The 22,034-nt window shown below is 48.1% G+C and overlaps 1 pseudogene; it reads left to right on the plus strand.

Moving 5' to 3' along the window:
- Positions 1-16,316: 16,316 nt before the first annotated feature.
- LOC105499901 (inosine-5'-monophosphate dehydrogenase 1 pseudogene) lies at positions 16,317-19,141 on the plus strand (annotated as a pseudogene).
- Positions 19,142-22,034: the final 2,893 nt, after the last annotated feature.

Below are 22,034 nucleotides of genomic sequence, written 5' to 3' on the forward strand. Positions count from 1 at the left end.
CTCTCTCTATCCCACGCACATGTGCATGCATGCGCGCGCGCGCGCACGCACACACACACACACACACACACACACACTGCTATAGTTATCTATTACTGCCTACTGTGTGCTTATTCTGTGACTTGTGTGCTGAAGCAACATGTCTCCTTTGTGGGCACCCCCTCCACTCGCTGCACCTGGATGTCCTCATCTGTGAAGTGAAGGGACAGGGTTAGATGATGGGTGAAGTCTCTTGAGTCTTCATGCATGCGTGTGTGCCTGTGTGTGTGCGCGCACACACACACACACACACACACACACAGAGTTCTGCTGCCCCCTTGGGTTAGAGTGAACCTTGAGTCTCGTCACGAAACCCCCTTGCCCTAGGCCCAATCCCAACCCCAACCCTGCATCTGGCCCTCACAGAGTCCACTGTGCATCCACTGATCTACCTGCCATCCCAGTGGGTCCTGGGAGTGTCACTGAGTAGGACAATTAGTGGGGCGAGATGTGCAACAGATTGGGCTCACTGGTGATTTACAAGTGGTTTTAGAATAAAGTACCCAGATCACCCTTCAACACGTGTCCCTTTCTCCAGGCAAGAGCCCTGGGAGCCCACCCCTATTAGTAAGTAGACAGTAGCCTTTGAGGAGTGGAATTCATTTGCAAGGCTGCTAGAGAATAAATTGTGCCTCCCACCAAAAGTCATATGTTGAACCCCTAACCCTCAGTGTCACTGTATTTGAAGACAGGGCCTATAAGGAAGTAATTAAGGTTAGAAAGGGTTGCAAAGGTGGACTCCTATTTAAAGGGATTCATGACATGGTAAGAAGAGACACCAGAGAGCTTACTGTCTCTCTCCCCATCATGTGACCATATAACAAGAAGGCATTCATCTACAAGCCAGGAAGACAGCCTTCATCAAAACCTGACCTGCTGGCACCTTGATCTTGAACTTCCAGCTTCCAGAGCTGTGAGAAATGAATTTCTGTTGTTTAAGCCATCCAGACCTGTGGTATTTTGTTATAGTTGTCCTAGTAGACTAAGACAGAGGGTATCTGGGCCCCCTGGGTGTCCAAAGAGAATGCCCTTCCATGCCTTTAAAGGCAGGAGGGAAGTCACGGGGCAACCAGGGTGCAGGGAACAGCAGAGCCTCCTGCTGAGATCTGGGCCCAGCAGGTAGCGCAGAACACAAGGTTTCCACTGTCTACAGGCTCTGGAGTCTGAGGGTCAAGTTGGCAGGTGACATAGCAAGAGGGATGGCTCAAACAGGATAACCAGCTTCTCAGATTGACCAGGGAAGCTCCAGTTCTAAGGCCCTAAGAAACTGTGACTTGAGGCAAGGTCTTGGGTCTCATCCTGGTACACTAGGTACAAGGCTTCTCTCCCACCCTAGGGCATGGATCCGGGAGCCATCCTAGACTCTGGCAGGAAGCCAGCAGTATTAGTCAGGGTTCTTCTTCATGGAGACAGAGCCAATAGGATGTGTCTAGATAGAGAAAGAAATTTATGGCTGGGTGTGGTGGCTCACACCTGTAATCTCAGCACTTTGGGAGACCAAGGCGGGTGGATCACTTGAGGTCAGGAGTTCAAGACCAGCCTGCCCAACATGGTGAAACCTGTCTCTACTAAAAATACAAAATTATCCAGGCATTGTGCTGGGCGCCTGTAATCCCAGCAACTCAGGAGGCTGAGGCACGAGAATCGCTTGAGCCTCGGAGGCAGAGGTTGCAGTGAGCCAAGATTTCACTGCTGCACTCCAACCTGGGTGACAGAATGAGACTGTCTCAAAAAAAAAAGAGAGAGAAAGATATTTATGATAAGGAATTGGCTCACGGGATTATGAAAGCTGGCAAGTCAAAAATCTGCAGGGTGGGCTGGCAGGTGAAGAGCCAGGCAGAGCCAACGCTGCAGTTCCAATCTCAAGACATTTGCTGCAGGGCCAGGAAGAGCTGATGTTTCAGATGAAGTCCAAAGGTAGCCTGGTGGAGAATTCCCTCTTGCTTGGGAGAGGCCAGTATTTTTGTTCAATTCAGGCCTTCAACTGATTGAGTGAGGCCCACACACATCAGGGAGGGTCATCTGCTTTACTTAAAGTGGATCAATTTAAATGTTAATCCCATCCTAAAACACCCTCACAGAAACACCGACAATAATGTTTGACCAAATATCTTGGTGCCTCACGGCCCAGCCAAGTTGACACATGCAATTGACCATCACAGAGGCCTTGCCCCTCTAGCTCCTAGATACACAGGCTCCCCCCACGTCTCCTTCAAGGACCCAGCTTTCCTAGCCCAGAGCACTTGGGGGGGCCTCCCTCTCCTGTGGGCCTCTCCTTGGTGTTTCACTCCCGCACTGGTTTCTTTGGAAACTTCTCTCCAGGAACTGAGAGAATGTCTTTAATCACCTTAAGTTTGGGGAAACAAACTCTTAGCCATGATCCTCAAAGTCCATGAAGTAGTGAAGGGAAGGAAGGGGAAAGGGGAAAACTCTTAGAAGGAAATACACACACACACACACACACACATGCAGACACACACACACAAATACACATGTATACACACACATGCACATACACACACGTGCAAATACACATGCATACACACACACATGCACACATGCACATGCACATACCCATACACACCAATACACATGCAAAAATATACATGTGTACACACACATACACACACCACACATGCACATACACACATACACACACATACACATATGCACACAAACATACATATACACACAAACATGAATACACATACACAGATATACATACATCGACACACACACATGCACATCGACACATACACAGATACGCACATGCACACAAATATACATATGCACATATACACATGCATATACACATACACACATATACATACCTACACACAAATACACAGGCATACATACACATATACACCTACACAAATGTACACACATACACATCCATACCTAAACACATACATACGCGTTTCAAAATCCCCCAAATGTCACCCAGCTACACTGGCAAATGCTACCCATCCAAGTGCTATTGCCACCCATTGGCAAAGGCTACCATGGGGACTGTTGAGAGCACTTTCTAGTGAGTATCTGGAGAGGTGAGGTTATTTAACAGGGCTCTGGTGGGCCCCCTTTGTCTGTCTGACCCTGAGCAATTAACTCTCTAAACTCCTGTTTCTTCTTCAGTAAAAGAGTAATGGTAATCCCCACTCCTGAAAGTTCTTGTACAGGAAAAATCTGCTCATTCATCAGATATTTACTGGACATCCGCTGCATGCCAGGCACTGTGCGGGGACTCAGCAGTGAATGGGGTCTAGGTGGCTTATTGCCATCAGATGATGGTGAAGGAGAGGAGGCCGGCAGTTAGCGCACCTGGAAGCCATGTGCTAGGAAGTCGCACAAGAGGGCTGCAGGTACACAGTGGGATTTTGAGCTAGTCAGGAAAAGCATCCAAGACAACACAGGCAAGGGGAGGTCAGGAAAGCCTTTCCTGTGTGGTGGAGACTGTGGCAAGGCCATGTCCCAACATGGGAAGTGAGTGCAGGGGGTGGGAGCTGGGTGGCTACAGCAAATGTCACTACACACAGGACGGTGGGGCCAGGAAAGGTAAGTCTGGAAATGTGGGGTGGCTGGATTGGACAAGGCGTTTTACAGGGTCTCGCTCTGTCACCCAGGCTGGAGTACAGCAGTGCGATCTCAGCTCACTGCAGCCCCAACCCCTCTGGCTCAAGCCGCCATCCTGCCTCACAAGCAACTGGGACCACAGGCATGCACCACCATGCCAGGCTAATTTTTGTATTTTTTTTTTGTAGAGATGGGATCTCACCACGTTGCCCAGGCTGGTCTGGAACTCGTGGGCTCAAGTGATTCCCCAGCGACAGCCTCCCAAGGTGCTAGGATTACAGGTGTGAGCCACCACGCCTGGCCCGGACAAGGCCTTAAATAGAAGGCAAAGCCTTTTGACCATTTCTGTTGACAAAGGACTTTTTGTGTGACAGGAACACAGCCCAGTTGTAGAAGGGCCACTTTAGGGATAGTTGGAAAAAGGAAAGAACTTCTCCAAGAGGCAAGACAGCTGAGTCAGTGCGGAGGTGCTGGGTCTCGGAACTTCAGTCACTACCTCAGACACTCCCACGATAGCCAGGAAGCCAGCCCCTGCGGTGGGAGGGAGGGCTTCCCACCAGCCCCTTCCCATAAGGCAAACAGCTTTGCCCATGCCTTGAGCAGCAGTGCCCAGCTCCCTCCTTCGTGCCACACCCTCCAGGCTCACCCGAGGCACAGGGGTTGGGACAGGCCTGGGTTTCATCTGTTTTGGCTGCAGGTTTCATTTGTTCGCCTGGGTGTCCCTTGTTCACAGGGCTATCGCCTCTCATTGTGATTAAAGTAACGAGTTCCATTGACTCAAGATGGGAGTACAAGCAGTTCCCAGCTATGCAGCGTGGCAGGTCACCCTGGTTCATGGAATCCCTGCCCTGGATCTCCCCTGGAAGATGACAATCCAAAAAGACACGGAAATTATCTTCTGGCCGGGCACAGTGGCTCACGCCTGTAATCCCAGCACTTTTGGGAGGTGGAGGCGAGTGGATCAATTGAGGTCAGGTGTCTGAGGTCAGCCTGGCCAGCTTGGTGAAACTCTGTCTCTACTAAAAATACAAAAATTAGTTGGGTGTGGTGGCATGCGTCTGTAGCCCCAGCTACTCGGGAGGCTGATGCAGGAGAACTGCTTGAACCCGGGAGGCAGAGGTTGCAGTGAGCTGAGATCACGCCACTGCACTCCAGCCTGGGTGACAGAATGAGACCCTGTCTCAAAAAAAAAAAAAAAAAAAGATAAGAAATTATCTTCCTCTTAGGAAGATTCATTCGGTTACTATAACAACAAGGAAGCAAAGCTACCCCAGCGGGAGCCCCTCACCTCCAAACCCTGTGGGCACACTCCAGAATCTCTTCTTCCATCTCGGTAGTGGCCCAGGATGCAAAGAAGCTTTTTAGAGCTGGAAGGGACCATAAACATGAACCTTAGACATGAAAGCAGAGCCCCCATTTCCAGATGAGAAGGTTGAGGTCCAGAGAGGAAGTGACTTGCCCAAGGTCACATAGCAGGAGGCAGGGCCAGGTCCCCCTGCAGGTCCACCTTCCTGCTTCTGGTTGCTCCTGCCAGCTGGGGGCCCCCTGACCCTTTGGGCAGAAGGGCCTTCTTGGAAGGCCCCGCTGAGAGCAGCACAGGAGATCTGGCAACTGAGGTCCAGGGCTCCAGGGTTCCATCCCTGGGCAACCTGGGGTCACAAGCAGCTCCCTGAAGGCCTGCCTCCTCCAAGGGTGCTGCCCAGGATGAGAAAGCGCCTCGCTCCTGCCTTTTAAGCACTGCCTTCTGGGGCAGGGGACTGGGAGAGGCCCCACAGCCACCAAGGAGGGAGAAAGGGGATGTGGAGAGCCCAAATTCCCCAAAGCGGGAGTGGAGAACCAAGGTAACGTGGAAAAGACATGGCGGAGGGCGTTCCAGGGCCAGGTGGGAGTCAGTCCCATCTCCAGTTACCAACTTTGCTTGAACTACGCTTCGGATTCCTCATCTGTAAAGTGGGTTAATACCAGCACTTCCTTCGTGGGGTTATTCTGAGGATCCAGTGAGATGCCCATGGGACGAGGTTAGCAGAGAATAGGTCCATTCATTGTGGTGCCATCTCCTAGTGCAAACCAAACAGAAGCAAAAACACGTGCTAGAGACCCATATGCCCACAGAGGAGTCTCATAAACAGACACATTGCAGAGCTAAGAGAGCAGCAGAAGAAATCCGGTGAGATCAAGATGCCTGAACACGCACACCACCATGTTTTACTTTTTTTAAATTATTTTTATTTTTATTTTTATTTTTTTGAGATGGAGTCTCGCTGTGTCGCCCAGGCTGGAGTGCAGTGGTGCGATCTCGGTTCACTGCAAGCTCCGCCTCCCAGGTTCATGCCATTCTCCTGCCTCAGCCTCCCGAGCAGCTGGGACTACAGGCGCCCGCCACCACACCAGGCTAATTTTTTGTATTTTTAGTAGAGATGGGGTTTCACCATGTTAGCCAGGATGGTCTCGATCTCCTGACCTTGTGATTCGCCCGCCTTGGCCTCCCAAAGTGCTGGGATTACAGGCATGAGCCACCGCGCCTGGCCACCACCACATTTTACACAGTGATGCACAGCTATGTCATGAAAATGGGAAGACATGTATAGAAATTAGGAATAGCAGATTTCATCCAGTGGTTACCTCTGAAGTAGGGAAGGAGGATGCAATCAAGAAGGCAGGACAACCGGGAGCTTCATTTACCTAGGTAGTGCTTGATTTCATCCAGAACACGAGCAAGTCCATTGCACTGCACACAGTAGTGTCTGAGGCTCAGCCTGGAGCATCTTTCTCCTGTCCTTTCCCGACTGCCTCGTGCTCATCTTCCAAGCCTTGGCTGAAACGCACTCCCGCTGGGAGCTCTTTCCTGGCACTCCTCCCCACCCCCTGCCACAAGCCTGGGATGGGGCCGCTGACAAACGGTCCTAGACCTCTGGCCATGATCAGGCCTGTCATAGGGGCTGTAGTTGAGGATTTAGTGTCTTTCTCCCCTGACTCTTGATGGCAGGGGCTGAGTCTTCTTTGCCCAATGGAAGGAGTAGCCCATAACTGGTCCTCTGTCACTAAGCAAATATTTATTGAACACCTACTATGTGCCAGGCACCAGGCATATAGCAGCAAACAAAACAGACAAACCCTCTGTGCCCCTAGAGCTGGCATGAATGTTTGTTGAATGAAATGAATGTTGAATGAATGAATGAATTCAGAGCAACTGAAAACCTCACAGAAGGCTGCATGTGGTGGCTCATGCCTGTAATCCTAGCACTTTGGGAGGCTGAGGTGGGAGGCCTCATTTGAGGCCAAGAGTTCAAGACCAGCCTGGGCAACACAGTTAGACCCTACCTGTATAAAAACAAAACAAAACAAAACAAAAAACTTAAAAATAAAGGAAAACCCCACAGAAAATATCCCTTATCTCCTGGTTCCCTCTCCCCCTCCACACTAGGGGAGATTGGGATCCAGGGGAAGCAAAATAAAATCATAAAAGAAAGCATTTTCTAGGAAAACACTGGCAAGGTGGCCAGGGCCAGGGCCGGGGTGGCGGTGAGGGAGCCCCAAGGTTGTCCCACACGCCACCCAAGGGATCCTAGTCCAGGTGGTTCCCCTTGATTTATTTTCCTGGGAAAGATAATCCCTGCTCTCTCTGAGGGAGGTCCATGCCACCGCTTAGCTTCTCCACAAATGTCAAATGATCTCATCCCTCCTGTGCAGGCAGAGAGTAATAAAAACAATGAATGTGCAAGCAAAGTTCACACCCAGTTATCCCATGCTTAATTCAAGACGAAGAGAGAAGGGTAGGTGGAGGAAGCAGTGGTTTCTCCCCAACCTCCTCACTCCCACACACCTCCTTTCTGATCAAATCCCCCTACAGCAGTGGTTCTCACAGTGTGGTCCACAGACCAGGCTCAGCATCATCTGGGAGCTTGTTAGAAATGCACATTCTCGGGCCCCACCCCAGACCTGCAGAATCAGCTGCTCTAGGTGGGGCCCTGGCACTCTTTACTTTAACAAGCCCTCCAGGGAGCTCCAATGCAAGAGGCTGGGGAATCACCTGGGAACCTTGAAAAACTACTGATGTCTGCATCCCTCCCCATCTCCCGGGATTCTGAAATAATTGGTCTGGGAAGAGACCTGGGCTTCCGGAGATTTTGAATCTCTCTAGATGACTCTGCTGTGCACCTGGAGAGCAGTCCTGGGTCCCAGTCCCCTAATTCTGTCATCAGAGCAGAGAAAAAGAATTTCTCACTTACAAGGGGTTTGTTACTGTGCTGACATAGCACAATGTTTCTCAAACTTCAGCAAACATCAGAATCCCCTAGAGTGCTTGTTAAAGCCCCGGCTCTCTGATTCAGCAGGTCGGGAGTGGGGCCTGAGAATGTGCATTTCTAATGAGTTCGCAGGTGATGCTGCTGATTGTCTGAAGACCACACTGAGAACCACTGACAAGGATTCTTTCCTGGACCAAATGTTAGTTAGGCTCCCCAACCTTCTTCTAGGTCCATCTGTGCCCATTCTTGTAAAAACTCATATTAGTAAGAACCCCCTACTCTCAATATCTGATCAGTTCCTCACCCTCCACCATCCCAGAGTGATGTCTGATCACCCTGGCCAGCCTTCAGCAAGAGTCCTGTCAGGTTGGTTTAGGCAGAATGGGTACCACGATATCCCTTCTTAGTAATTTCCCATCCACTGACTTCACCCTGCCCCTTGACTGTATATTCTCACTTGTCCATGCTGTACTTGGGGATGAGCCCAATCTCTTTCCTCTACTGCAAAATCCCATTGTAGTGGTCCCTATACCTATCTTGATGATCCTGAATAAAGTCTGGCTTAGCGTGCTTTAACAAGGTGTCACTGAATTTGTTTTATATATGTTTTTAATTGGCAGATAACATGTTTTCATCATGTACAACATGATGTCTTGAAGAATATATACGTTGCAGAATGGCTAAATCAAGTCAATTAACAAATGCATTACCTTGCAGTTATCACTTTCTGGTAACAGCCCATAATATCCACTCTCTTTACATTTTTTCAAGAACAGTACAGACAGTCCTGACTTACAATGGTTCAATTTACAACTTTTTGACTTTACAATGGAGTGAAAGTGATACATAGTCATTACACTCTTCAACTTACTATTCAACTTATACTGGCGTTACATCCCAATGAAAATATCACAAGTCACAAGCGCACAAGAAGCATCTGTACATCGTCATTAACTATAGTCACTTCACTGTACAATAGATCTTTTGACATTTCTTCCCCTTAACTGTTAAGTATATATCCTCTGACCAACCTCTCCCCATCCCTGCTAAGCACCCCACCCTCTGATAACCACCATTATACTCTCTACTTCTATGATCAATCTTTTTAGATTAGGTATTTTTTTCCTTTAATATCACTTAGCCTAGATAATCGTTAGAACAACCCTCTGAGATCAGCATCATTACCTCATTTAAGGAATGGGGAAAGTGGGACACAGAGGAGCTAAGTGACTTGCTCAAGGTAGCACAGTTGATGATGGAGCTGGATTTGAAGCCAATAGGTCAGCTCCAGAGCCCCTGTTCTTTCCCAGGTGCAGTTTGTTTAGTGTAGGGATCAGGATTTGTTCTGAGGCACATCTTGCACTCTTTCCCCTGACAGCACCTTCCTCCCAGCCCTGCCTCCTCCAGGGCCAGGAAAGCAGTGCAACAATGGTGGCTGTGGGTGGCTTTGTTTGTGCCTGACATTTCTCCAGGGTTTCTCTCCCCGGCTGCTCAATGCCTTCTGTTGTCTCCTAATTATTCAGGACCACATGCAGGCCTGGCTCCCCTAAAGTCTCCTGATATAATTTGAATCTGTATCCCCACCCAAATCTCAAATTCAGTTGTAACCCCCAATGTTGGAGGTGGGGTCTGGTGGGAGATGGTTGGATCATGGGGGTGGATTTCTCATGAATGGTTTAGCACCATCCCCTTTGGTGCCGTTCTTGTGGTAGTGAGGGAGTTCTCATGAGATCTGATTGTTTAAAAATGTGAGCATCTCCCCTACCCACTTTCTCCTGCTCTGGCTCTGTGAGACGTCTCGCTCCCCCTTTGCCTTCCACCATGATTGGAAGCTTTCTAAGGCCTCCCCAGAAGCAGAAGGCACTATGCTTCCTGTACAGCCTGCAGAACCATGAGACAATTACACCTCTTTTCTTTAGAAATTACCCAGTCTCAGGTATTTCTTTATAGCAATGTGAGAACAGCCTAATACACCCCCTTTGCTTTGGCATTCCGTTGCAGCCCCTCGAAGACCCAAACTCTTCCATCAGCTGTCAATTTTGCACTAAGCACAGTTGGCCACTATTCCTCTCAGTGATACCTGCCTTCAACATGGGAAGCCTTTATCAAAGTTAGTGGACCTCTCAGGATGGAACTTAAGGTATTAAAGTCACTTTTTTATCTGTTCATGCCTTCATTCAAACAGCCATTCTGTCAACATTTATTGAACATCTATGTAACAGATCCCATGCAATGTGCTGGGAATTGAAATACAGGGAAGACATGATCACCTATCTCAAGATGTTTCCTCAAGAGACAGAAGGACCAGGGAACATAAGTCCCATGATGGCAAGGATTCTATCTGGCTTACTCACTGCTGCCTAGAAAAGAATCTAGAGCATCATTGGTCCTCAATAAGTATGGAAGGAAGGAAGGAAGGAAGGAAGGAAGGAAGGAAGGAAGGAAGGAAGGAAGGAAGGAAGGAAGGAAGGAAGGAAGGGAGGGAGGGAGGGAGGGAGGGAGGGAGGGAGGAAAGGTAGGGAGGCAGGAAGAAAGGGAGGGAGGGAGGGATGGAGGAAGGAAGGAAGGAAAGGAGGAAGGAAGGAAGGAAGGAAGGAAGGAAGGAAAGAAGAAATTGAAGGGGAACCTGCTTGAGGGAGTGTCCTTTTCTTTCTCCCCAGATGTCAGTCAAGTCCAGAATATCCTCACTGTTTATGTGAATAATGTGTCCACTTGGGAGTGATGTTCAGGTCAACTATGAGCACCCAAAGTACTAAGCCCTGTTCAAGAAATGCCCCATTCCATCACATTACCCGACTTCAAACTACACTACAAGGCTACAGTAACCAAAACAGTATGGTACTGGTACACAAACAGACACATAAGCCAATGAAACAGAATAGAGAACCCAGAAATAAAGCCACACACCTAAATAAAGCCATACACCTAAATAAATCCACACACCACACTTTCTTTGACAAAGTCAACAAAAATAAGCAATGGAGAAAGGAATTCCTATTCAATAAATGGTGCCAGGATTACTGGCTAGCTATATGCAGAAGATTGAAACTGAATCCCTACCTATCACCATATACAAAAATTAACTCAAGATGGATTAAAGACTTAAATGTAAAACCTTAAGCTATAAAAATCCTACAAGAAAATCTAGGCAATACCCTTTTGGACATCAGCCTTGGAAAAGAATGTATAACTAAGTCCTCAAAAGCAATTGCAACAAAAGCAAAAATTGACAAGTGAGACCTAATTAAACTACAAAACTTCTGCACAGCAAAATAAACTATCAACAGAGTAAACGGACAAGCTACAAAATGGGAGAAAATATTTGCAAACTATGCATCTGACAGGTCTAATACCCAGAATTTATAAGGAACTTAAACAATTCAACAAGCAAAAACAAAACCCCATTTTTAAAAAATGGGCAAAGAACATAAGCAGATACTTCTCAAAGAGTGGGCGCCTGTAATCCCAGTTACTTGGGAGGCTGAGGCAGGAGAATGGCGTAAACCCCGGAGGTGGAGCTTGCAGTGAGCTGAGATCCGGCCACTGCACTCCAGCCCGGGCGACAGAGCGAGACTCCGTCTCAAAAAAAAAAAAAAAAAAAAAAAAAGAAGACATACAAGTAGCCAACAACCATACGAAAAAATGCTCCACATCACTAAGCAGCAGAGAAATGCAAATCAAAACCACAATTAGTACCATCTCACACCAGTCAGAATGGCTATTATAAAAAGTCAACAAGTCAAAAAATAACAGATATTGGTGAGGCTGTGGAGAAAAGGGAATGTTTATACACTGTTGGTGGAAATGTAAATTAGTTCGACCACTGTGGAAAGCAGTTTGGAGATTTCTCAAAGACCTAAAAATAGAATTACCATTCAACCCAGAAATCCTATTACTGGGTATATATTCAAAGGAAAATAAATCATTCTACCAAAAATACACATACACTCGTATATTCATCACAGCACTATCTATAATAGTAAAGACATGGAATCAACCTAGGTGCCCATCGACGGTGGACTAGATAAAGAAAATGTGGTACATATACACCATGGAATATTATGCAGCCATAAAAAAGAATGAAATCATGTCCTTTGCAGCAACCTGGATGCATCTGGAGTCCATTATCCTAAGTGAATTAATGCAGAAAGAGAAAACTAAATACTACATGTTCTCGCTTACAAGCGGAAGCTAAGCATTGGGTACACATGGACATAAAGAAGAGAACGATAGACATCAGGGCCTAATAGAGGCAGAAGGGAGGGAGAAAGAAAAGGACTGAAAAACTACCCATTGGGTACTATGCTCACCGCCCTGAGTGATAGGATCAATCGTGCCCCAAACCTCAGCATCCTGCAATGTACTCATGTAACAAACCTGCACACGTACCCCTTGAATCTAAAACAAGAGTTAATTTTTTTTTTTTTTTTTTGAGATGGAGTCTCGCTCTGTCGCCCAGGTTGGAATGCGGTGGCACAATCTCAGCTCACTACAGCCTCTGCCTCCCGGGTCCAAGCAATTCTCCCACCTCAGCCTCACAAGTAGCTGGGATTACAAGCACCTGCCACCACGCCTGGCTAATTTTTGCATTTTTAGTAGAGATGGGGTTTCACCATGTTGGCCAGGCTGGTCTCGAACTGCTGACCTCAGGCGATCCATCCACCTCTGCCTCCCAAAGGCTGAGATTACAGGCGCGAGCCACCATGCCAGCCCCAAAATTTTTTTAAAAAAAGAAATGCCCTTTCCAAACTCTTGCTGCAACTTCTAGTCTCCTCCAACCAGGGTACTGGGTTCCCAGAAGGTGCCTAGGAAGTATTTGTGGCCCCCAAGGAGGCAGTGGAGGTAAAACAAATGCCATGCCTGAAATGAGAAGCAAAAACACTGAAAGGCTGGGCGCGGTGGCTCACGCCTGTAATCCCAGGACTTTGAGAGGCTAAGGTGGGTGGATCACTTGGGGCCAGGAGTTCGAGACCAGCCTGGCCAACATAGCAAAAACCCATCTCTACTAAAAATACAAACATTTCCAGGGTGTGGTGGCAGGCGCCTGTAGTCCCAGCTACTCGGGAGGCAGAGGCAAGGAGAATTGCTTGAACCCAGGAGGTGGAGGTTGTAGTAAACCGAGATGGCGCCACTGCACTCCAGCCTGGGTGACAGAGCCAGTCTGTCACCTGTCTCGCAAAAAAACAAACTGAAGAAGAAGGGAAAGAGGGAGAGAGAGAGGAGCAGCTCATGGGTAAGCTGCAGCTTGGGAGACAAAATGGTCTTTTGTCTGGTACCATCTCAACTTTAGCATCGAAAGTCTCTAGTCCAAGGAAACCCATCAGTCCTGGGCAAACTTGGCCTTTTGGTTACCTTAGCTTAGCTAAAGGGAAAGGAAGAGGGTGGGGTCTGGGAGAGGGTGAGGTCTGCATTTATCAAAAGTAGAAAGAGGACTGGAGAGACCAGAGCAAAAGAATAAATGTGCAAAGTGCAGTTCAATAATTTGTTTGTATGCCCGAGGTCTGGGACTGGATCTGGATTTTATCTTCAGGTCATCCACCAGGTCTTAAGGGTTTAGATTTTGGAATTGATAAACAAGGTTTAAATCTTTTGAACCTCCATTTTCTCATCTGTAAAATGAGCCAATTAATAGTATTTTGCTCATGGAGTTATTAAAAGGGTTAAACTAGATAATAAATGTAAAGTACTCAGCACCATGCATATAGTAAGTAAACAGTAGGTATCAGTGCTATTACCTGGCTTCTAGTGGTTGCCCAGTAAATATTTAACCCTTAGTGGCCCCTCTCAATCCCTAATGAAAGGGGTCAGGTAGAAGGCTTGGGGAGGGGGTGTGATTTTTGTCCCAGATTCGCAGCCCCCTCTTGACTCCTGCTAGGAGAGGGTAGAGTACTGAGGACTTGCCATTGGCCTTTGTTGATGCAGTTAAGGGCTTCTAGGGAAGCAGGAATTAATCCAAGAGGGAGCCGGGTCTATCCATGGGCAAATGAATCTGACCAGGACCTTCATTAGCACCCTGAATGCCACCCAGCCATCCTCTTATATATCCCCAGTCCATTCTCCCTTCCACTCTCCTAGGTGACAACCTCCTCCGTGCGCTGCCACTTACAAGAGCTCCTCCTCCCTTGCAACCAGTGGCTTTGCTTCCTGGCTTGCCCAGCAAACTGAAGCCATCGAAAAAGGACTCTGGCAGCCTCTGCCACCACATCTACCCACCAATATGCTTTCCCACTTGCCACTTGGGATGAACTGTCCCCTGCTCTTAGCTCAAGCCAACACCATCCCCTCTCATCCACGCAAGGACGGCTCCCACAATTCTCTCCTTTCCTGCGCTGTTAAATATTCGCTCTTCGCTACATCATTCTCATTAGCATAAGAATGTTTCTGATTTCTCCTTTTTTTTTTTTTGAGATGGAGTCTCGCTCTGTCGCCCAGGCTGGAGTGCAGTGGTGTGATCTCTGCTCATTGCAAGCTCCGCTGCCTCCTGGGTTCACGCCATTCTCCTGCCTCAGCCTCCCTAGAAGCTGGGACTACAGGCGCCCGCCACCACGCCCAGCTAATTTTTTTGTATTTTCAGTAGAGACGGGGTTTCACCGTGTTCGCCAGGATGATCTCGATATCCTGACCTCGTGATCGGCCCGCCTCGGTCTCCCAAAGTGCTGGGATTACAGGCGTGAGCCACCACGCCCGGCCGATTTCTCCTATCTTAAAAAACTTTCGGCCGGGCGCGGTGGCTCACGCCTGTAATCCCAGCACTTTGGGAGGCCGAGGCGGGCGGATCACGAGCTCAGGAGATCGAGAATATCCTGCCTAACACGGTGAAACCCGTCTCTACTGAAAATACAAAAAAAATTAGCCGGGCGTAGTGGCGGGCGCCTGTAGTCCCAGCTACTCCGGAGGCTGAGGCAGGAGAATGGCAGGAACCCGGGAGGCGGAGCTTGCAGTGAGCGGAGATCAGGCAACTGCACTCCAGCCTGGGCGACAGAGCGAGACTCCGTCTCAAAAAAACAAAACAAAACAAAACAAACAAACAAACAAACTTTCCCTTGAGCCCACTTCCTCCTGCAGCCACTGCCCACTTCTCTGTTTCCCATAGAAACAAAATATTCAAAAGAGGCCAGGAGGGTGGCATGTGTCTGTAGTCCCAGCTACTTGGGAGGCAGGTGGATTGCTTGAGCCCAGGAATTCAGGTCCAGCTTGGGTAACATAGAGAGACCCTCTGTCTCTTAAAAAAAAAAAAAAAAAAAAAAAAAAAAGAATTGTCTATATCTGTTGCCTCCTTTTCCTCTTCTCACCTCCCTCTTTTTTTCATTGTGAAATGTAAAGCTTGTAGAAAAATGCTGAAAACATTAATATACTCATAGGACCCAGCAATCCCACTCCTGGGTATATGCCCAAAAGAATGAAAAGCGAGGATTCAAAGACAGTATGCCAACATTGTATGCCAATATTCACAGCAGCACTATTCACAATCACCAAAAGGTGGAAAAAACCCAAGTGTCTATCAGCAGATGAACGGATAGACAAAACATAATACAGTCATTCCTCAGTATCCAGGGGGGGATTGGTTCCAGGACCCCAACAGATACCAAAATCTTGGGATGCTCAAGTCGCTTAAATGGTGTAGTACTTGCATGTAACATATACTTTAAATCATCTCTAGATTACTTATATCATACCTAATACAATGTAAATGCTGTGTAAACAGTTGTTATAGTATATTACTTTTCATTTGTATTATTTTTATGGTTTTTTTAGGGGGGTAATATTTTCTTTTTATTTTTTTTAGAAATGGGAGATCTCACTATGTTGCCCAGACTGGTCTCAAGCTCCTGAGCTCCAGGGATCCTCCTGCATCACTCTCAAGTAACTGAGACTACAGACATGGGCCACTACCTATAGTCAGTCCTTCAATATTTTCAGTCCGAGGTTGGTTGAATCTGAGAATGCCAAACCGACAATACCAGAGCCAACTGTCTATCCCTATCACAGAATAGTATTCAGTTACACGAAGGAACGAAATTCTGACACATGCTACAACATGGATGAATCTTAAAAATGCTATGCTAAGTGAAAGAAGCCAGACACAAAAGGACAAATGCTGTAGGATTCCACTTATACGAAATATCTAGAATAGACCCCTGGCCCGCGTGGCGTCAGCAGCGGCAGCGTGACGGCGGCGTGGCGTCAGCAGCGGCAGCGTGACGGCGGCGTGGCGTCAGCAGCGGCAGCGTGACGGCGGCGTGGCGTCAGCAGCGGCAGCGTGACGGCGGCGTGGCGTCAGCAGCGGCAGCGTGACGGCGGCGTGGCGTCAGCAGCGGCAGCGTGACGGCGGCGTGGCGTCAGCAGCGGCAGCGTGACGGCGGCGTGGCGTCAGCAGCGGCAGCGTGACGGCGGCGTGGCGTCAGCAGCGGCAGCGTGACGGCGGCGTGGCGTCAGCAGCGGCAGCGTGACGGCGGCGTGGCGTCAGCAGCGGCAGCGACTGCGTCAGAGGCGGGCGGCGGCGTGGGTGTTTAGTCAGGTCGCAGGGTGTAGCGGCAGCATGGCGGACTACCTCATCAGCGGCGGCACCCTCTACGTGCCCGAGGATGGACTCACCGCACAGCAGCTCTTCGCCAGCGCCGACGGCCTCACCTACGACGACTTCCTGATTCTCCCAGGATTCATAGACTTCCTAACTGGTGAGGTGGACCTGACCTCAGCCCTGACCCGGAAGATCACGCTGAAGACGCCGCTGATCTCCTTTCCCACGGACACTGTGACAGAGGCCGACATGGCCATCGCCATGGCTCTGATGGGAGGTATTGGTTTCATTCACCACAACTGCACCCCAGAGTTCCAGGCCAACAAGGTGCAGAAAGTCAAGAAGTTTGAACAGGGCTTCATCACAGACCCGGTGGTGCTGAGCCCCTCGCACACTGTGGGTGATGTGCTGGAGGCCAAGGTGCGGCATGGCTTCTCTGGCATCCCTATCACTGAGACGGGCACCATGGGCAGCAAGCTAGTGGGCATCGTCACCTCCCGAGACATCGACTTCCTTGCTGAAAAGGACCACACCACCCTCCTCAGTGAGGTGATGACGCCAAGGATCGAGCTAGTGGTGGCTCCAGCAGGCGTGACGTTCGAAGAGGCAAATGAGATCCTGAAGCGTAGCAAGAAAGGGAAGCTGCCTATTGTTAATGATCATGATGAGCTGGTGGCCATCATCGCCCGCACCAACCTGAAAAAGAACCGAGACTACCCTCTGGCCTCCAAGGATTCCCACAAGCAGCTGCTGTGCGGGGCAGTTGTGGGCACCCGTGAAGATGACAAATTCCGCCTGGACCTGCTCACCCAGGCGGGCGTCGATGTCATAGTCTTGGACTCGTCCCAAGGGAACTTGGTGTATCAGATCGCCATGGTGCATTACACCAAACAGAAGTACCCCCACCTCCAGGTGATTGGGGGGAACGTGGTGACAGCAGCCCAGGCCAAGAACCTGATTGACGCTGGTGTGGACGGGCTGCACGTGGGCATGGGCTGCGGCTCCATCTGCATCACTCCGGAAGTGATGGCCTGTGGTCGGATCCACGGCAGTGCTGTGTACAAGGTGGCCGAGTATGCCCGGCGTTTTGGTGTCCCCATCATAGCCGATGGCGGCATCCAGACCCTGGGGCACGTGGTCAAGGCCCTGGCCCTTGGAGCCTCCACAGTGATGATGGGCTCCCTGCTGGCCGCCACCACGGAAGCTTCTGCCGAATACTTCTCAGATGGGGTGCCGCTCAAGAAGTACCAGGGCATGGGCTCTCTTGATGCTATGGAGAAGAGCAGCAGTAGCCAGAAACGATACTTCAGCGAGGGGGATAAGGTGAAGTTCGCGCAGAGTATCTCGGGCTCTATCCAAGATAAAGGGTTCATTCAGAAGTTCGTGCCCTACCTCATAGCGGGCATCCAGCACAGCTGCCAGGATATCGGGGCCCGCAGCCTGTCTGTCCTTCGGTCCATGATGTACTCAGGAGAGCTCAAGTTTGAGAAGCGGACCGTATCGGCCCAGATGGAGGGTGGCGTCCATGGCCTGCACTCTTATGAGAAGCGGCTGTACTGAGGACAGCGGTGGAGGCCAAGATGGTGGAAGGGGCGTGCCCCGGTGTCCCCCTTCAGGCGCAGCCTCCCGCCATAACTGAGTGGTCCACAGATTTGCACTATGGGTTCCCCATTTCCTTTCCAGGGAGAGAGTAGGGGAGGCCCCGAGGGGACTGCTGCCCCTCGCTGGGCATCCCCCACAGAGTCAGGACTGCTCTCTGGGCCAGGCTGCCCTGGGAGGCCTAGCCCAGCCAGCCAGGCTCTCAGGCCCTGCTCCTGCCTCAGGTCTTTCTTGCTGCAGCCTGCTCCAGCCTGGCCCCCACCCCAGGGGCAGGCGGCCCCTCCTGGCTTCTCCTATAGGGCACCTCCTTGCCCCCCAGCTCCCCAAGAAATGGCGCTCTCCTGGCCCTGCCTCTGGCCCTTGCCGGGCTGCTGCCCCCTCAGCCATGTGGCACTTCTGAGCTCCTGACCTAGGCCAGCGGGAGGTCTCTGCCCGGTTCTCTGGCCCTGGGCTCCAGTTGAGTCCTGCTCCTAGGGCTGCTCCCCTGGCCCTGGCCCTGAGGAGTACACTGCCCTGGTAATGGCCGCCTGCCCGTCGTTCCTGACTCACCACCGTCCCCAGGTGTGCCATTCCTGCCCTTTCCTCAGCTGCAGTTTAAGACTTTAACTTTGCACATTTTGGGATCACAGTTGCCACATTGTGGGTATTGGAATAAATCAAGCAGGTCTCAACGCCTCCAAAAAAAAAAAAAAAATCTAGAATAGGCAAATTCATAGAGACAAGGCAGAATAGAAGTTACCAGAGACAAAGCTGAATAGTGGTTACCAAAGGCTAGGGAGAGGGGAGAATGGGGAGTTAATGCTTAATGGGTACCGAGTTTCTGTTTGGGTTTATGATGTTTTGGAAGAAGATAGTGTGAAAGTTACACAACATCGTGAATGTACTTAATGTAATTGAATTGTATGCTGAAAATGGTTAAAATGGCAAATTTTCTGTGGTACATATGTTTTACTACAATTTCAAAAAAATAATAATGTAATATGCCAAATGCCACAGACTTGTACAGTTTAAATGGGTGAATTATACCTTAATAAAGCTGTTAAAAATAAATAAAATTGTAAAACATAATTACACAGTTTAGTGAGTTATGAAGCAAACGCTTATGTAATGACCACTCTAATCAAGAACCAGAAAAATTTTAAGACTACTCTGGCCAACATAGTGAGACCCCATCTCTATTTTTTCTTTAAAAACGTATTTGAAAAAGTAAAAAAAACCCATAACATTGCCAGCACCACCAAAGCATCCCTGTGTATCCCACCCATTCCCACTCTTTCTCCCCACTAACCTAACTTCTTGGTAATAATTTCCTAGCATCCTCTATGCTTTTACAGCCTAGGTAGGCATCCCTAAACATATTAGTTCAGTTTTGCCTGTTTTTGAATTTTATATAAATGAAATAACATAGAAAGTGTTCTTTTGTGTCCGGTTTCATTTGCTCATCATCATGTTTCTGAGATTCAACCATGTTGTTGGATATAAGCTACAGGTGGTTCATTTGTGGTGTTGTACACTAGTGTTCCATTGCATTTTTTTTTCTTTTGAGACAGAGTCTCACTCTATTGCCCAAGCTGGAGTGCAGTAGTGCAATCTCGGCTCACTGCTACCTCTGCCTCCCGGGTTCAAGAGATTCTCGTGCCTCAGCCTCCCAGGTAGTTGGATTACAGGTGCCCACCACCTTGCCGGCTAATTTTGTATTTTCAGCAGACAGGGTTTCACCATGTTGGCCAGGCTAGTCTCGAACTCCTGACCTCAGGGGATCCGCCAGCCTCGGCCTGCCAAAGTGCTGGGATTACAAGTATGAGCCACCACGCCCGGCTGCATTTGTATATTAAAATGTACTTATCCATTCTATTGTTAATGAATATTTGCTGCTATGAGCAGTTTATGCGTGTACATGCATTTCTGACGGGTATAAATCTTGGAGTGGAATTTTTGGTTCTCAGCGTTATGCATATCCTCCACTTTGGTGGATAATGCTCAATTATTTTTGAAAATGTTCTATTTCACACTCCCACTAACAGTGTGAGAGTTCCTGTTGTTCCATCTCCTTGCAAAGACTTAGTATTGTCACTCTTAAACTTTAGCCATTCTAGTGGGAGTGTAAGGGTATCTCCTTGTGGTTTTCACTTCCATTTCCTTTCTCACTAATAAGATTGAGCCCCTTTTTGTACATTTATTTGCACTCTTTTCCTAAATGCTTGTTCAAATATCTTGCCCACTTTTCTACTGTGTCTGTCTTTTGCTTAATGATTTGTAGGAGTTTTGTTTGTTTGCTTGTTTGTTTTGAGACAGAGTTTCACTCTTGTTGCCCAGGCTGTAGTGCAGTGGCGCGATCCCGGCTCACTGTAACCTCTGCCTCCTAGGTTCAAGCGATTCACCCACCTCAGCCTCCTGAGTAGCTGGGATTACAGGCACGCATCACAACGCCCTGCTAATTTTTGTATTTTTAACAGAGATGGGCTTTCACCCTGTTGGCCAGGCTGGTCTCCAACTCCTGACCTCTGGTGATCCGCCTGCCTCGGCCTTCCAAAGTAGTGGGATTACCGGCGTGAACCACCACGCCTGGCCAGTTCTTTATATATGCTCCATAAAAGCTCCTTGTCAGATATATGAGTTGCAAATATCACCCCCACACCCCGTAGCTTGCCTTTTCACTCTTGTAATGGCGTCTTTTAATGAGGAGAAAACCTTAGTTTTAATGTGATCACATTTATCAACTGTTTTCTTTTGTGATTAGTGCTTTTTGTATACTGTTTTGAAAAGTCTTCCCCAACCCAGTGTCATGAAGACATCCTCATATGTTATCTTCTAAAGCTTTATTGTTTAGACTTTTACAGTATGGTATCTAATCTGCCTGAAATTGACTGTTGTGTATTATGTGAGGTAGGAATCAAGTTTCTTTTTCTTTTTTTTTTTTTTTTCTTTTTTTTGAGATGGAGTCTCATTCTGTCACCCAGGCTGGAGTGAAGTGGTGTGATCTGGCTCACTGCAACGTCGGCCTCCTGGGTTCAAGCGATTCCCTTGCCTTAGCCTCCCGAGTAGCTGGGATTACAGGTGCGCACCACCACACCAGGCTAAATTTTGTATTTTTAGTAGAGACAGGGTTTCACCATGTTGGCCAGGCTGATCTCGAACTCCTGACCTCAAGTGATCCACCCACCTCAGCCTCCCAAAGTGCTGGGATTACAGGCGTGAGCCACCATGCCTGGCCCAAGTTTCATTTTTGCAGACACAGGTATCCCTTTATCCCTGTACCATTTATTGAAAAGATCATTCTTTCTCCACTGTCTTACAAGGTTACCTTTGTTGTAAATCAAATTTCCATATATGCAAAGATTTGTTTCTGGTCTTTGATTAATGTCATGCTGATTTATATTTATTTCAATTATTTTCAGTTGTATATACTGTCAGCTTATAAGTCTTAATACAGAGTAGAGCAAGTCTCAATCTTCAAGCATGTCACAGTTCTTGGGCCTTTGAATTCCACAAACTTTCAGTATGGAATTTCTATAAACTTTTAATTTGTCAAGTTCCACAAACACAGACAAATAAAAACACCTTTTCAGATTTTGATTATGATTGCACTGAATCTGAAGATCAATTTGGGAAGTATTTATACCTCTATAGTATTGAGCCTTCCAATTCTGGAACATGGTATATTTCTCTCTTTTTTGTTTATTTTTAAAAATTTCTCTCAGTAATGTTTAATAGTTTTCCGCAGGACAGCTTGTGCTCTTTTTCAAAAAAGTCATTCCTGAGTACTTGATATTTTTTGGTGCCATGGTAAATAGCACTGAATTTCAGTTTCTGTTTGTTATTCTATGTACCCAGTAACATTATCTACAAGTAAGTCATTTTACTTTGTCTTGTCTACTTCTTATACTTTTCATTTCTGTTTCTTTTTCTTGTTTTGCTGAAATAGCTGGCACCATTGTAGGGATCTTTCTCTTTCTCCCGATCTCAAAGAAAAGCTTTCTATATTTCACCATTTCTATATTTCACCACTAAGTATAATTTTTGCTGTTATGTTTTTTGCAGATAACTTCCATCAG

The sequence above is a fragment of the Macaca nemestrina genome, chromosome X (genome assembly GCF_043159975.1).
Source record: "Macaca nemestrina isolate mMacNem1 chromosome X, mMacNem.hap1, whole genome shotgun sequence".
Taxonomy (NCBI): Eukaryota; Metazoa; Chordata; class Mammalia; order Primates; family Cercopithecidae; genus Macaca; species Macaca nemestrina.